The sequence below is a fragment of the Ovis canadensis genome, chromosome 4, assembly GCF_042477335.2.
Source record: "Ovis canadensis isolate MfBH-ARS-UI-01 breed Bighorn chromosome 4, ARS-UI_OviCan_v2, whole genome shotgun sequence".
NCBI lineage: Eukaryota > Metazoa > Chordata > Mammalia > Artiodactyla > Bovidae > Ovis > Ovis canadensis.
This window is the reverse complement of record NC_091248.1, coordinates 37,622,247-37,638,225: the sequence shown is the minus strand read 5'-3', so window position 1 is coordinate 37,638,225 and position 15,979 is coordinate 37,622,247. Positions and strand designations below refer to the sequence as shown.

Here is a 15,979-nt window from a genome sequence, read left to right as displayed (position 1 = left end):
CTCCCTCTGAGTCCAAAAGTCCGTTATACACATCTGTGTCTCTTTCCCTGTCTTGCATACAGGGTCGTCATTGCCATCTTCCTAAATTCCATATATATGTGTTAGTATACTGTATTGGTGTTTTTCTTTCTGGCTTACTTCACTCTGTATAATCGGCTCCAGTTTCATCCATCTCATCAGAACTGATTCAAATGAATTCTTTTTAACGGCTGAGTAATACTCCATTGTGTATATGTACCACAGCTTGCTTATCCATTCATCTGCTGATGGACATCTAGGTTGTTTCCATGTCCTGGCTATTATAAACAGTGCTGCGATGAACATTGGGGTACATGTGTCTCTTTCAATTCTGGTTTCCTCGGTGTGTATGCCCAGAAGTGGGATTGCTGGGTCATAAGGTAGTTCTATTTGCAATTTTTTAAGGAATCTCCACACTGTTCTCCATAGTGGCTGTACTAGTTTGCATTCCCACCAACAGTGTAGGAGGGTTCCCTTTTCTCCACACCCTCTCCAGCATTTATTGCTTGCAGATTTTTGGATCGCAGCCATTCTGACTGGTGTGAAGTGGTACCTCATTGTGGTTTTGATTTGCATTTCTCTAATAATGAGTGATGTTGAGCATCTTTTCATGTGTTTGTTAGCCATCCGTATGTCTTCTTAGCCAAAGCAATCTTGAGAAAGAAGAATGGAACTGGAGGAATCAACTTGCCTGACTTCAGGCTCTACTACAAAGCCACAGTCATCAAGACAGTATGGTACTGGCACAAAGACAGACATATAGATCAATGGAACAAAATAGAAAGCCCAGAGATAAACCCACACACATATGGACACCTTATCTTTGACAAAGGAGGCAAGAATATACAATGGAGTAAAGACAATCTCTTTAACAAGTGGTGCTGGGAAAACTGGTCAACCACTTGTAAAAGAATGAAACTAGATCACTTTCTAACACCGCACACAAAAATAAACTCAAAATGGATTAAAGATCTAAATGTAAGATCAGAAACTATAAAACTCCTAGAGGAGAACATAGGCAAAACACTCTCAGACATAAATCACAGCAGGATCCTCTATGATCCACCTCCCAGAATGCTGGAAATAAAAGCAAAAATAAACAAATGGGATCTAATTAAAATTAAAAGCTTCTGCACAACAAAGGAAAATATAAGCAAGGTGAAAAGACAGCCATCTGAATGGGAGAAAATAATAGCAAATGAAGCAACTGACAAACAACTAATCTCAAAAATATACAAGCAACTTCTGCAGCTCAACTGCAGGCATTTCTGATAGAGAATTTCAATCTAGTTGAAAGGAAATGTGATCTCTTTAATAAAATACAGTTACTGAGCTCTCTCTGGTGGCGGACTGTACTCATTGCAAGGCAGGAACATACTTTTTTTTTAAACCTTTACTGTAAGCCCAATCATTTAATAATCTATTCTGTCTCTAAAGTCCTTGCTAAATAGAGAGCTGATGGTTTGTTTGGTAATCTGATTAGCCTGGTTATATTAGGTAGCATTAAAATGAATTTAACATTGCTAGCTACTGGGATGATAGTAAAGACAATGAATCCTAAATTTGATATTTTAAAATCAAATATAGAATATTATGACAGCTCAGAACTATGATTAGGTAGCATGATTGGTTAAATTTAATGATAACTTTTAAAATAATATTTCTGTTACTAGTAAAGAATTTAATATATGATTATTTAAGTCACACCTGCTTAGGTTATGAATAAACCATATTAACATCATTCTTTAAATACATATTTATTAGTTCTAAATGTTGAATATTTGCATTTCAAGATTTATTTGTATTCCTAAGAACCTGTAGAAATCTCTCTCATTCCAAAATAAATATTAATGTTTAGTGAATTTGTATTGAAGTAAAGGCCAGCGAGAAAGTTTTCTCAGGTGTTATCAGGGCCAGGTTTGGGATGATTTTAAAAATCCAAAGACAAATATTCTATTCCAGGTCTGAGAATGAATAAAGACAACATTACTTCTCCCAAGACAGTCTTTGTGTTCCAGTTTAATTATTTTTAGGTCAACTGGAAGTATTTTGTTTTTAAGGTAGAATTCTTAAGAGGTATGTTTTGGTATGTTATAAGTTCTCTGTTTGAATCTTTGAATCCGTAGTCTTTGTCCGCTATTGCAAGGCAGAATGTTAACCCAGGAATGATTCAAAAACATTTGATGAATCAAGTCAAACCTGATCTGCCGCTTACCTTTCTTCAGTGTTATCACTCCCCTTCTCTCTGTTCTGTGAGTTTTCCAGCTCTTTTTTGAGTTTATAACATTCAGTTACATTTTCTTTTTGTCTTAACCATATCTTTAGCTTTTCCTCATAGACAGACCTGTTAGCTCCTGCCATTACCACTGTGGTTTTCACCAGGTCTGGAAAGTAAATGCATTTCAAGTTCAGAAGCACATGAAGGTACCAGCTATATTGTGGTTTTCCTCTCTACCATCCTCAAGTTTAGAGGACCTTAACCTGGTTCTTACTCATCTGGAGCTTCTGTTTATGTCTGTTTCTTAAATGCCAGTGTTTGGCTCCTTGCTCTACCAATTAAATCAGAAACATTTCTTTCATGTACTTCCCTAGCCATGTACTTGTACATTTTCCCTTTTACAATTGCACATTTACAAATTCCTATATGCAGGTCAGGAAACAACAGTTAGAACTGGACATGGAACAACAGACTGGTTCCAAATAGGAAAAGGAGTACGTCAAGGCTGTATATTGTCACCCTGCTTATTTAACTTATATGCAGAGTATATCATGAGAAACGCTGGGCTGGAAGAAGCACAAGCTGGAATCAAGACTGCCGGGGGAAATATCAATAACCTCAGATATGCAAATGACATCACCCTTATGGCAGAAAGTGAACAGGAACTAAAAGCCTCTTGATGAAAGTGAAAGAGGAGAGTGAAAAAGTTGGCTTAAAGCTCAACAGTCAGAAAACGAAGATCATGGCATCTGTTCCCATCACTTCATGGGAGATAGATAGGGAAACAGTGGAAACAGTGTCAGACTTTTTTTGGGGGGGGGGCTCCAAAATCACTGCAGATGGTGACTGCAGCCATGAAATTAAAAGACGCTTACTCCTTGGAAGGAAAGTTATGACCAACCTAGATAGCATATCCAAAAGCAGAGACATTACTTTGCCAACTAAGGTCCATCTAGTCCAGGCTATGGTTTTTCCTGTGGTCATGTATGGATGTGAGAGTTGGACTGTGAAGAAAGCTTAGTGCCGAAGAATTGATGCTTTTGAACTGTGGTGTTGGAGAATACTCTTGAGAGTCCCTTGGACTGCAAGGAGATCCAACCAGTCCATCCTAAAAGAGATCAGCCCTGGGTGTTCATTGGAAGGACTGATGCTAAAGCTGAAACTCCAGTACTTTGGCCACCTCATGAGAAGAGTTGACACATTGGAAAAGACTCTGATGCTGGGAGGGATTGGGGACAGGAGAAGGGGACAACAGAGGATGAGATGGCTGGATGGCATCACTGACTCGATGGATGTGAGTCTGAGTAAACACCGGGAGTTGGTGATGGACAGGGAGGCCTGGCGTGCTGCAATTCATGGGGTCGCAAAGAGTCGGACACGACTTAGCAACTGAACTGAACTGAACTGAACATTCATATGTTGTATTACAGTTACAGATTCTGAAAAGTTTTTCAATAAGTTTTAAAAAAAATTTAATGGTTGTTAATTGGTGTGCCTGTGTACTTAGTCACTCAGTTGTGTCCGATTCTCTGCGGCCCCATGGACTGTAGCCCCCCAGGCTCCTCTGCCTATGGGATTTCCCAGGCAATAACACTGAAGTGAATTGCCATTTCCTTCCCCAAGGAATCTTCCCAACCCAGGAATCGAAACAGCATCTCCTGCAGCTCCTGTGCTGCGGGTGGATTCTCTATCATTGAGCCATCAAGGAAACCCCTGGTAGTTAATTTAATACATACTTATTTCCAAAATGGTTATGACTTATTAAACACAATATATACTGGAGAGAAGAAAGTAAGAAAATTAAAATTAACACAAAAGTGGATATGATGAAGCACCTGATATAATTAACTTTTGCAGCTGAGTGTTGTTTTGGAATCTCAGTTTTCAAGTAGCTAAGTAATAAAGGAGTAGAGACACATTGCCTTAGGTCAGAGATTCTTGAACTTTATCACATGTAAGAATCACCTGCAGGACTTATGAACACACTTACTGGGCCTCAACTCTAGTCATTAGCAGGCTTGGAATGGGATTTTAGAATTTTCAGGTCATGCTCATGTGGCAGGAACCACATTTTGAGAAGCATTGGTTTATGCAATTCCTTTTGTCTAATGAAAATACATAACACACACACATACACAGACACACAATTCACCTGAAACTACAATTGTTTCTTGGAATTGTCTGTGACAGTATTTGATATGCTTTCCCTGGATTATTAGAGAAGGAAATGGCAACCCACTCCAGTATTCTTGCCTGGAGAATCCCATGGACAAAGGAGCTTGGCAGGCTACAGTCCATGGGGAGTCGGACACGACTAGGTGACTTTCACTTCACTTGCCTGGGTTATTACATAAATGAATGGAACTGTTTTAAATTTCTTCCCCCGACAAAACAATGTTTTATAGATCTATTCAGTGATTGCTGCCACTTCTAATCTCTCCACCTCTCTTCTCTGCCAGGCATTTACAAAATGTTTAGAAGAAAGCATTTTTTTTTCCCATTGAAAGTAAACTAACAAACCAAAGCTCTTGAACTTTCCCCTGATTACATCATCTTCAACTTGCTTTCCATCACTGGTCTTTAACTCAACGCTAATGCCCAAATGTGGGCTTTCCAGGTACTGAGACCACCCTCCCCGCCCTCCCCCCACCGATCAGTACAAGGTATTTATTCACCTGCTCCCACGCACCCTTGGAAAGTAGGTGTGAATGTCCTCAAGTTGTGGAGGAATTCTATTTTTATGTCTCCTCGTTGGCACAAGTTACCAACCATCCAGACGCATAGATGAGAACATTGTGCCAGGGCCGACTTGCCCTCTTTCCCTTAAGCCCACAACAGTGCTTTATGGAGAGTCATTCAGTATATCCCTCCTAGAGTCTCCTTACATTCCTCAAATCTGTGACCTCACCTCCATTTTATTTCAGCCACTCACTTTTGTTACTACACCTTAAAACCTGTAGGGCTTCCCAGGTGGTGCTAGTGGTAGGGAACCTGCCTGCCAATACAGGAGACAGAAAAGATGCAGGTTCAATCCCTGGAGGAGGGCATGGCAACCCATTCCGGAATTCTTGCCTGCAGAATCGCATGGACAGAGGAAGCCTGGTGGTCTACAGTCATAGGGGCGAAAAAGGTCAGACACGACTGAGATGAATTAGCACACATGCACAAGGCTTGTAGTTTCCAAAGACTGCTCTCATTCTAAAAATTTAAATTCTGGGGTTTTACTTGTACTACAGCCTGTGTTTACTTAACTTACTTTCCAACTTTTACTTCAAATATTTATAGCACAGTTCTCGAGAACTTGGACCCTTCATTTCACTAATTGAATGAATCTTAGCTTTGACCCTTACTATCTAAGTGATCTGGGCACATATGTAAAACCTCTCAGGCCTTAGTTTCCTCAACTGTAAAACTGATATAATAATAGTGTCTATCTTGTATGTTCCTTTAAGAATTAAATGAACCATTATTTGCTAACATAAATTCCTTTACATTTCTGTGAATGTTAAGTGAAATAAAAATGAGAATTCTCACCCCTTGACCACTTCCTCTTGCTTGAGCTTGCCTGCATTTTTTGCATCTCCCACCCCATCACGTAAAGACTGATTCATAATCTGTGAGGTCAACCATTCCTTTTCACTTAGGTTCGGACAGTCCAGTTTATTTGCTAATATACCAGGCTGCCAGAGATATTGTGAAATACAAATACAGTTCAATGGATTATAACTCTACTCACAAACCTCAGCTGGCCTTCAGTGCCTTTAGTGTTTCTTTAATCATTGATATTCCTCTAGTTAGAAGTTCATTTAGGTGTTTTGCTACTTCAAACACCTACTATGTAATCATCATTTCACTGATCTGTGAATTCTTGTAACTTCCTCTCATATTACCTAAAACGTGTCAGCTTTTACACACCTGTACTTTCCTCTTTCTTTTCTGGCTCAGGATGAATGTGTGCCTTTGATCATTCCCTACTGAGTAACACACAAAAGTGAGCCCTTAACTTAAGCATCCATATACAAATCCAGCTCCACAATTTGACCCCAACCTACTGGGCTCATCTTGCATTTGGCTTTGATTTGCATAAAAAGTCCCAGGCTCATGAGTCTACTTTTTAGTCACTGGACAAACCCGGAGCTTCTCCAGCTTCATGCCTTTGCTTAAAATGTGCCTTTGCTGATGTGTATATGTTTCCCACAGTATATTAGATCCAGTCTGTGCATACATGATAAGTCGCTTCAGTTGTGTCTGACTCTTTGCAACTCTGTGGACTGCAGCCCACCAGGCTCTTCTGTCCATGGGATTCTCCCACCAGGGAATCTTCCCGAACCCGGGACTGAGCTTGCATCTCTCATGTCGCCTGCACTGGCAGATGGGTTCTTTACCACTATCGCCATCTGGTATAGTCTGCACTTGAAGCCCTGCCCCCATCATGAATTGTGTTGCCATCTCTAATGAAAGTATTTCACTCTCCTTCCTTATACCCTTATGCTGGGTATAAATTCCCACTCTAGTACCTACCACTTGAGTCTGTGTATTTTTCAAAAGATACATGCTTGATTAAGGATAGTTATATGGAACTGTAGACTATGGGTGCTTGACAAGAGAAAAATAATGGAAATTATTGAAGGTATCTCAGATAAACCATTATATCTACTACTGTGGGCAAGAATCCCTTAGAAGAAATGGAGTAGCCCTCATAGTAAACAAAAGAGTCCTAATTGTGGTACTTGGATGCAATCTCAAAAATGACAGAATGATCTCTGTTCATTTCCAAGGCAAACCATTCAATATCACAGTAATCCAAGTCTATGCCCCAACCAGTAATGCTGAAGAAGTTGAAGTTGAATGGTTCTATGAAGACCTACAAGACCTTCTAGAACTAATATCCAAAATAGATGTCCTTTCATTACAGGGAACAAGAATTCAAAAGTAGGAAATCAAGAAATGCCTGGAGTAACAGGCAGATTTGGCCTTGGAGTACAAAACAAAGCAGGGCAAAGGCTAATAGAGTTTTGCCAAGAGAATGCACAGGTCATAGCAAACACCCTCTTCCAACAACACAAGAGAAGACTCTACACATGGACATCACCAGGTGGTCAATACCAAAATCAGATTGATTATATTCATTGCACCTGAAGATGGAGAAGCTCTATACAGTCAGCAAATACAAGACTCGGAGTTGATTGTGGCTGAGATCATGAACTGCTTATTGCCAAATTTAGATTTAAATTGAAGAAAGTAGGGAAAACCAGTAGACCATTCAAGTATGACTAAATCAAATCCCTTACAATTATACAGTAGAAGTGACAGATAGATTCATGGGATTAGATCTGATAGAGTGCCTGAAAAACTATGGATGGAGGTTTGTGACATTGTACAAGAGGCAGTGATCAAGACCATCCCCAAGAAAAAGAAATGCAAAAGGCAAAATGGTTGTCTGAGGAGGCCTTATAAATAGCTGAGAAAGGAAGAGAATCAAAAGTCAAAGGAGTAAAGGAAAGATATACCATTTGAATGCAGAGTTCCAAAGAATAGCAAGAAGAGATAAGAAAGCCTTCCTCAGCGATCAAGGGAAAGAAATAGAGGAAAACAATAGAATGGGAAAGACTAGAGATCTTTTCAAGAAAATTAGAGATAGCAAGGGAATATTTCATGCAAAGATGGGCACAATAAAGGACAGAAATGGTATGGATGTAACAGAAGCAGAAGATATTAAGAAGAGGTGGCAAGAATACACAGAAGAACTGTACAAAAAAGATCTTCGTGACCCAGATAACCAAGATAGTGTGATCACTCACCTCGAGCCAGACATCCTGGAGTCAGAAGTCTTGTGGGCCTTAGGAAGCATCACTATGAACAAGCTAGTGGAGGTGATGGAATTCCAGCTGAGCTATTTCAAATCCTGAAAGATGATGCTGTGAAAGTGCTGCACTCAATATGCCAGCAAATTTGGAAAACTCAACAGTGGCCACAGGACTGGAAAAGGTCAGTTTTCATTCCAGTCCCAAAGAACGTTCAAACTACTGCACAATTACACCCATCTCACATGCTAGTAAAGTAATGCTCAAAATTCTCCAAGCTAGGCTTCAACAGTACATGAACCATGAACTTCCAGATGTTCAAGCTGGATTTAGAAAAGGCAGAGGGACCAGAGATCAAATTGCCAACAACCGCTGGATCATGGAAAAAGCAAGAGAATTCCAGAAAAACATCTACTTCTGCTTTACTGACTACTCTAAAGCCTCTGGCTTTGTGGATCACAACAAGCTGTGAAAAATTCTGAAAGAGATGGGAATACCAGAGCATATGATCTGCCTCTTGAGAAATCTGTATGCAGGTCAAGAAGCAATAGTTAGAACTGTACATGGAACAACATACTGGTTCCAAATCAGGAAAGGAGTACATCAAGGCTGTATGTTGTCACCCTGCTTATTTAACTTATATGCAGAGTACATCATGAGAAATGCCAGACTGGAGGAAACACAAGCTGGAATCAAGATTGCTGGGAGAAATATCAATAACCTCAGATACGCAGATAACACCGCCCTTATGGCAGAAAGCGAAGAAGAACTGAAGAGCCTCTTGATGAAAGTGAAAGGGAGAGTGAAAAAGTTGGCTTAAAGCTCAACATTCAGAAAACTAAGATCATGGTATCTGGTCCCATCACTTCATGTTAAATTTATGGAGAAACAATGGAAACAGTGACACTTTGTTTTTGGGGGCTCCAAAATCACTGTAGATGGTGACTGCAGCCATAAAATTAAAAGATGCTTGCTCCTTCTCAGAAAAGCTATTACCAACCTACACAGCATATTAAAAAGCAGAGACACTGCTTTGCCAACAAAAGTCTGTTTAGTCATAGCTATGGTTTTTCCAGTAGTCATATGGATGTGAGTGCTGGACCGTAAAGAAAGCTGAGCACCGAAGAATTGATGCTTTTGAACTGTGGTGTTGGAGAAATCTTTTGAGAGGCCCTTGGACTTCAAGGTGGTCCAACCAGTCCATCCTAAAGGAAATCAGTCCTGAATATTCATTGGAAGGACTGATGCTGAAGTTGAAACTCCCATGCTTTGGCCACCTGATGCAAAGAACTGACTCTTTGGAAAAGACCCTGATTCTAGGAAAGGTTGAAGGTGGGGGTAATGGAGAAAACAGAGGATGAGATGGTTGGATGGCATCACCAACTCAATGGACATGAGTTTTAGCAAGCTCCAGGAGTTGGTGATGGACAGGGAAGCCTGGTGTGCTGCAGTCCATGGGGTTGCAAAGAGTTGGACTTGACTGTGCGACTGAACTGAACTGTTTGAAGTTATCAAGTAATATTAATTTTACACATTTTATTTAAAATACTTGCCATTTAGTTTTGAATTAGTGTTCATCAAATTATTGATGACTTAGCTAGAATAAGTTCTAAGTGAGCTTATAGTTAGTGAAAAGGAAATCAATACAAAAATATCCAGAAAATAGATAATTGACATACAGATAATGAGAACTACCCTGTACGTTAAAGTTACTGCTATGTCTAGAATCAATCTTAGAACTACTGAAAATTAACATTGAAAAGACCTTCAGTTCAGTTCAGTTCAGTCACTCAGTCATGTCCGACTCTTTGCGACCCCATGAATCGCAGCACGCCAGGCCTCCCTGTCCATCACCCACACCCGGAGTTCACTCAGACTCACGTCTGTTGAGTCAGTGATGCCATCCAGCCATCTCATCCTCTGTCGTCCCCTTCTCCTCCTGCCCCCAATCCCTCCCAGCTTCAGAGTCTTTTCCAGTGAGTCAACTCTTCGCATGAGGTGGCCAAAGTATTGGAGCTTCAGCTTTAGCATCATTCCTTCCAAAGAAATCCCAGGGTTGATCTCCTTCAGAATGGACTGGTTGGATCTCCTTGCAGTCCATGGGACTCTCAAGAGTCTTCTCCAACACCACAGTTCAAAACCATCAATTCTTCGGTGCTCAGCTTTCTTCACAGTCCAACTCTCACATCCATACATGACCACTGGAAAAACCATAGCCTTGACTAGACAGACCTTAGTCGGCAAAGTAACGTGTCTGCTTTTGAATATACTATCTAGGTTGGTCGTAACTTTTCTTCCAAGGAGTAAGCGTCTTTTAATTTCATGGCTGCAATCACCATCTGCAGTGATTTTGGAGCCCCCCAAAATAAAGCCTGACACTGTTTCCACTGTTTCCCCATCTATTTCCCATGAAGTGATGGGACCGGATGCCATGATCTTCGTTTTCTGAATGTTGAGCTTTAAGCCAGCTTTTTCACTCTCCTTAGACATCATCTAGTTAATCTTCCTGTGTTGTCAACGAAAAATCTAAAGCCCAGAGAGGTTTATTATTATTTATACTATAAGTTTAGCTGGCTCTGACTAAAATGCATGATTTCTGACCTGCTGTGTGTCTGTTAGTCATTTTCATGTCTGACTCTGAAACCCTATGGACTGTAGTCCATCGGCTCCTCAGTCCATGGGATTTCCCAGTCAAGGATACTGGATTGGGTTGCCATTTCCTTCTCCAGGGAACCAACCCAAGTGTCCTGCATTGCAGGCAAATTTTTTACTGTCTTAGCCATCAAGGAAGTCCCTCTGACTTGATGCTCTTTTTATTTTGCAAAGCTGCCTTTCCTTTTTTAGATTACTGTTTCTATTGTAGAAAATAGGAAAAAGTATACCACCATTACCTTAGATGCCAAAACTCTAAGTATTATTTTTGCCACTGCCCTTGTGGTTTATTAAGTAGGTCTTGAAATACATAAGACAGTAAAAAATTATGAGTTAAAGAAATTTTGGCTTAAATGTCTTTTAAAATATAGACTGTAATCTTTAAAAACAATTTCCATAATAATATTTTCATATCAATAACATATTATGCAAAAAGCAAAGACATATTCAATGCAAAGATAGATTAAAAACCTGAAAATCTTTTGGAAAACAAATTAATTCTAGATGAATTATCCTCATAGTACATAATGTGCCTTTCCTTTGATCTTTTAACCAAATTCATGTGTGGGCATATAATTGTTTCTATATAAAGTGTAATTGCATGAGCATAAAAATAGAAAAAAAGTAGTTTAAATGAGTTTGTGATTTCGTAACAGGTACCATCTTTGGAAGGTATCGTGTTGACAGAATAATTTTAATATTGAGCTTAAATTATTTTTGCACCTAAAATTCTATGTCCTTATATATTGGCTTTAAAAATAAAACCTATTGGTTCAATAATTCACTTGACCTTGGAGACTAATTGTATTTTTAAATTCTAACAAAAATAGGCTTATTATAATGTTTGAGGATAGGTATTAATTTTATCAATATTATTCAGACATGATTTTAGAACAGAAGCTATCTATAGGCTTTCTGCTGCTAAGTCACTTCAGTAGTGTCTGACTCTGTGTGACCCCATAGACAGCAGACCACCAGCCTCTCCCATCCCTGGGATTCTCCAGGCAAGAATGCTGGAGTTGGTTGCCATTTCCTTCTCCAATGCATGAAAATGAAAAGTGGGAAAGTGAAGTTGCTCAGTCGTGTCTGACTCTTAGTGACCCCATGGACTGCAGCCTACCAGGCTCCTCCATCCATGGGATCTATAGGCTTACCAAGCCAAATAATTTTCATCTTCCATAATGTTAATAACTGCCTTATTTTCTTTATTTGATTAGTTTTTCTATTCCTATATAACTAATTAATTTTCAAATCTTTCACCCTAAATTCTGGTTTAGAAACTTGTGCTCTTCATCCGTTCCCTCATCTTTCATTTTTAGTTACCTTCCACTTTTATCTTAATTGCTCAGTCTTTGAAATCACTGTTTTTAGATGTTACAGTTTCAAGACAGAGCTTATAATATTGTTAAATCATACAACTTGTTTTCTTGTGTCTTTTATTTGACATCTGAGACATCTACTATGGGCTTCCAAGGTGTCACAGTGGTAAAGAGTCAGCCTACCAAAGCAGGAGATGAGACACAAGAGACAGGGGTTTGATCCCTGGGTTAGAAAGAGCCCCTGGAGGAGGAAACAACAACCCGCTCTGTATTCTTACGTGGGAAATCCCATGGACAGAGGACCCTGGCGCTCTACGGTCCACTGGGTCCCAAGGAGGTGGACATGACTAAGCACATCTTCTACATCTATGATGCCTTTTTTTTTTAACTCTTTCTAGCATAATTTGCACTTCACAGAGAATCCATTTTGTTCTCAACCCCATCCTTATTTACCTTTATTATTATTTCATAGCTTGAGACTTTCCTCTTAGTTATAAGATTCCCCTTCCTCCTTTCCTGCTTGCTGGTTTCTTCCAAAATACTTTGCCTTGATTTGAAACAACTGCTTGGTGCTTGTGGGTAGGTGGGTGGGTGGGTGAGGTTTAAGCCTGACTCATGAGAGATGAGGAAGGGGGAGTTAACTTTTCTCAGTGTCCAGTGTATACACCTTCATGTGATTACAGTCTGTTTGGTATGATACACCTACCATCAGAATACCTGAACACCCTGAGCTCAGAGCCCCTGTGGTTTGACTGCTGTAAAGGTCAAAGGTCCAGTATTCTATAAGTCAGGGGGGTTGGCATACCCTCAGGTCCAAGGTGTGAGGAGGTTGCACTGAAAGGACTAATTTCTCTTTATGAAAAATGTTAATTAGTTTCCCTTTCTGTGTGAATCTGTGCTCCCTCTTCACCACCAGCTTAAGTTTATATTCCTTGGGTTTCTCGGTCAGTCCCCATGTCTTTTCCAGGTTTTAAAATTTTATGATTCTTATTTCCCCTCACGTTTCCTTTGTACTTGTGGGTTTATGCCTGTTTCATCCCTAATTGTTGCCAGTGGACTTTCAATAGAAAGGTAACATAAATGTACATGTTTAACATTTCATATTTTGCACGACCCCACTACAATTTTAAATTAGGAAAGTGGACTTACTTTTGAAAATAGAAGTTTTAGAATTCTTCTGTCTCATCCAGGATCAAAGAAAATGTTTGTCTTTGATTTATACTTGATGAGATTTGGACTACTGGATACTTAGTGCTCAATATATGTATGTTATTTTTATTAATGCTATAATAACTAAAACTTGAATTTCTCCAGCTTTCTTCCCTGATCAATTTGAATTTGTAGACAGCCGTTAACTCCTGTTAATGTGTTTAGAAATCAACACTAAAAGTATACTAGGGCTTCTATTTCATTCGGTAGTGAAACTGTTTCCGAGTCCAAGCTTGCCCTGCTCGCCGCATGACAGGCCAGTGGATCTGAGAGAGGAGGTGTTGAGGCAAGGAAAACGACTTTATTTGGAAAGCCAGGTGACTGAGAAGATGGCAGGCTGCTGCCTCAAAATAAACTGTCTTATCAGGGTCTGGATGCCAGGTTCTTTTATAGATCAGAAATGGGGGAGGGGGGGAAGGTGAGGAAGCAAAGTAAAACAGCTATTAATTTTGCAAACATTTTCTAGAATGGCAAGCCTCTGGCAGGGGGTGTGTTACTTTCTCCCTTCCTGCCAATTACAGGTGGACCTCTTTCTGAACAAAGGTGCTTTAACAGTGAGGTAGAGGGGCAGCATTCTCTGAGGCAGGCCATTCTGTATGATAATAATAACAAAAGCAACTAAAAGCAAGTCAAAGAAACAGTTCCAACATGGAGTCAGAATTGGCTTCTTTTCTGCAACAAAAGTGTTTTCAGATCAACTTTCCTGCTCAAAACAACTAGAACATTTAAACTCTATATTAAAAAAAAAAGTTTGTAAACTTATTAAGACAACGTTGTCCAAGTTGTGGGTCAATTTCGTGGGAGTGGGGAGCCAGGTTTTTGCCAATATTTTTATTTTTTTTTAATTTTTATTTATTTATTTATTTTTTTGTTTTAATAGTGAAAAAGTTGCCATTCTTTATTTGGGGGAAAAAAAAGTTTATCCTTCTTGTTCCCAAGAACAGAAAAGAAAAAAAAGGGCAGTTTATTATTTTTTTTCTTGGCAAACACTGGTCCAGCTCTCCTTAGAGGGTCCTGTAGCCCTACTCTTACCATCACACAATTAATAACTTTTGCCTTTCCTGTGGGAAACAAGCGTGTATAACAAAGTCTGCCTGTTGATTATAATACTGAAATTTAAAAAAAAACAAAAACAAACAAAACTGAAACCTGTTTCTAACTTTTCCGAAAGACAGTGTTCAAAAATTATAACTTAAATTCATCTAATGCATGTACATAGACTGTATTTCATCTGTTGGAAATGTGTGTCAATTTGCTGTTATGTCATGCTACCAAGGAGCAGAGAGAAACCTGCCCACTGAAACTTCTGTGTGAGACATGGAATTATATCTCTTATCTGACCATCATTTCCGCCTTGAAGGCGGTAATGAAATTGACAAGAAGTCCCTCCCTGAAGCAGCAGCCCAGCTGGGAAGACCCTTTATATTCATTTTCCTAGAGGGTCAGCAATTCAGATTTCCTCAAGTGAAAGGCTTAAACTTTCACTGTGGATGAGACCTGATTGCTGTTTAATTATTTGCAATGGATGCTAAACATTAACCTATCCTATTCTTAGTTTCTTTTGTCCTCCTCATTCCAAAGGATCAAAACTAGGCCTAGTCCAGGGAAGGGAGTCATAAGGTCCTGATTTCTATGGGCTGTTCTACTTAAAGGAAGGCAGCTTCAATGGGGAAAAATCTTCCCCCCTACCAAAATGTAACCATATTTAGGGATATATGTTATGCTCCGAGCCCGTATCTCCAAACCGGCCGAGAGAGCAAGTCCACCACAGTAATGCAAAAACAAGAAGGGAGTTTATCTCTAGCGCGCTAGGGCTCAAGTCTCATCCCACACAAGGGAATCTGACGAGAGCCGCAAACAAAGGAGTATGGCGGCTTATATACAGGCAGTTCTTTGTCTCAGTTACAGGAGTAGCTGGCGTTACATGATTGGCCAGGCAGGATGAGCGCATATCCTGTCTCTTTCTGGTAAACGTGACTCAGGTCCTAGAGACCGTCGTTTGGTCCCTAACATTCCCCCCTGTCCTTAGATCATATAGAGGAATCTTCCTCTCGGTCCTGAGACACAGTTTGATATTGTTGTCGAAGCACAAACAGCTGTACGGTATTTATGCGTTCCTTTACAAAGGCTACAAGTCTATTGATAATGCATGGGCCAAAGGTAAGCATTAGTAAAAGTACTAGCAGGGGTCCTAGCAAGGTGGAGATTAAGGTAGTCAGCCAAGGGGATTGTTGAAACCAAGATTTAAACCATCTCTGTTGAGCCTCACGTTCTCGTTTACGTTGGGCTAGTCCTTTTTTTACTTTTTTGCCAATATTTTTAAACTGAATTTCTTAGATGGCTGAGAGGCTGAAAGGTTAAGAGCTTTGGTAGACAGATCTTGGGGGAAAAACTTGAATTCTGGTCTTTCTAGTAAGTGTATTATGCTTCTAAGTGCGATTTAAATTTCCAATTTCTTTATAATGGATAACTTTGAGTACTTTATTATGATCAACTACTCATACATCTTCCTTTTTTGAAGCATCTGCTTGACTTTTTGCCTTTCTTAAATGCAGGTTTTTTTTTTAATAACTGAGCTATATGATCTGTTCATAATATTCTAGAAACAAGCCCTTTGCTATATAGATGTGTGTTCTGAAAATATTTTTTCAAATCTGCAGCTGACTTATTTTATTAATAGTCTTTTTTTTTGATGAGCAGAAATTCTAATTTTGATGAATTTTAATTTAACTACTAAAAAATACAATCTTTGATGGTTC

The 15,979-nt window shown here is 39.5% G+C and overlaps 1 protein-coding gene across 7 annotated transcripts in view; it reads left to right on the top strand.

Annotated features, from left to right (window-relative positions):
• DGKB (diacylglycerol kinase beta) overlaps positions 1-15,979 on the top strand; it is an 877,599-nt gene that overhangs the window by 231,395 nt on the left and 630,225 nt on the right. The window lies entirely within an intron of this gene.